This window comes from Ascaphus truei, chromosome 18 (genome assembly GCF_040206685.1).
Source record: "Ascaphus truei isolate aAscTru1 chromosome 18, aAscTru1.hap1, whole genome shotgun sequence".
In the NCBI taxonomy this organism is placed as follows: Eukaryota; Metazoa; Chordata; class Amphibia; order Anura; family Ascaphidae; genus Ascaphus; species Ascaphus truei.
In genome coordinates, this window is record NC_134500.1 from 20598175 (window position 1) to 20600132 (window position 1958).

A 1958-nucleotide genomic window follows, 5' to 3' on the forward strand; every position below is an offset into this window, starting at 1 on the left:
ACACACACAGACACACACACAGACACGCACACACACAGACACACTCACTCACAGACACACTCACTCAGACACACTCACACAGACACTCACTCACAGACACTCACTCACAGACACTCACTCACAGACACTCACACACACACTCACCGGGTCGCACGCGGCAGCAGGCCCCTCCGCACGGCAGCAGGCCCCTCCTTAAGGCAGCAGGCACCTCCTTAAGGCAGCAGGCCCCTCCGCACGGCAGCAGGCCCCTCCTTAAGGCAGCAGGCCCCTCCGCACGGCAGCAGGCCCCTCCGCACGGCAGCAGGCCCCTCCTTAAGGCAGCAGGCCCCTCCTTAAGGCAGCAGGCCCCTCCGCACGGCAGCAGGCCCGTCCTTAAGGCAGCAGGCCCCTCCGCACGGCAGCAGGCCCCTCCTTAAGGCAGCAGGCCCCTCCTTAAGGCAGCAGGCCCCTCCGCACGGCAGCAGGCCCCTCCTTAAGGCAGCAGGCCCCTCCGCACGGCAGCAGGCCCCTCCCCCCCCGAAGCACGCTCCCCGAACACCAAGCGGGGATCGGGGGCAGGTGATTAGGGGGAGATCATGCGCAGGAGGCGCGCACGGGGGAAGCTGGGTTGGCGCTTCCCCCTCCGTCCCACGTGGGTTGCGCGCAGGGCTTGCTTTGGGCTTCCCCCTCCGTCCCACGTAGGGAGCGGAGGGGGGAGGGAGCGGAGGGGGCTAGATTGCGCGCGGCGCTTGTTTTGGGCTTCCCCCTCCGTCCCACGTGGGGAGCGGGGGGGGGGTGAGGGTGCGGGGGATTCTTGGTTGCTGGGGGGGGCAGGCAGCGGGCCCACAGGCAGCACAGAGGGCAGGACACCCTGCTTGCCCTGTGCATGTGCGCCGGGACCAAGGAAATCGCCGCCATTTTTTTTAAACTTTTTTTTAAAATGTAATGAACAGGCACCCGGCCGGCCCCCCCTGACTCACGGGAGGAGATCAGGAGAAGGAGCTCTTCCCCGCGTTAACCCAATCAGGGAGGGAGATTATTTATTAAAAAAAAAAAAAAAAAATTTGGCAGGAGCAGGGGAATTCATAGAGCTGCAGCACGGGTCGCCAGCGGCCTAAATCCACTCGCAACGGGCGAGTGGTTATCATTATTTGTCGAGCACTGCAAATGACACATATTATAATTGAGAAATAATGCAGTCTCCATTTAAGTTCTATAAATGACCAGTGAAAGTATAAGATATCAAAAGTAATAGGTTGGAATCTGGTTATAATGACACTAGGCGCAATGCTGGCTTCCTATCAAATCCCGCATCTCGCACTCAATTCTCCTCCTCACTTTTAAAGCTTTACACTCTTCTGCCCCTCCTTACATCTCAGCCCTAATTTCTCGCTATGCACCATCCCCGACTCTTGCTTTCTGCTCAAGGATGTCTTCTCTCTACCCCCTTTGTATCTAAAGCCCTCTCCCGCCTTAAACTTTTCTCACTGACTGCCCCGCACCTCTGGAATGCCCTTCCCCTCAATACCCAACTAGCACCCTCTCTATCCACCTTTAAGACCTACCTTAAGATACGCTTGCTTAAAGAAGCATATGAGTAGCACCGTAGATATTACTAGACACATGATACATAAAGCTTGGCCCCTTCAGACGCACTTACCAAAATGCCCTCCTACTGTCTCTGTATGTTCCTCCTACATACCAATTAGATTGTAAGCTCCTCGGAGCAGGGACTCCTCTTCCTAAATATTACGTTTATGTCTGAAGCACTTATTCTCATGACCTATTATCTGTATTTGTTATTGATTGTTATGTGAATTACTACTGTGAAGCGCTATGTACATTAATGGCGCTATATAAATAAAGACATACAATACAATGCTTTCATTTTAATTTCCAGGTGCCTAACAGTACAAAAAAAAAATTGAATAAAAATTCTATCAGCAATTAATTAATACAAATAATTCCTAACTAAATTA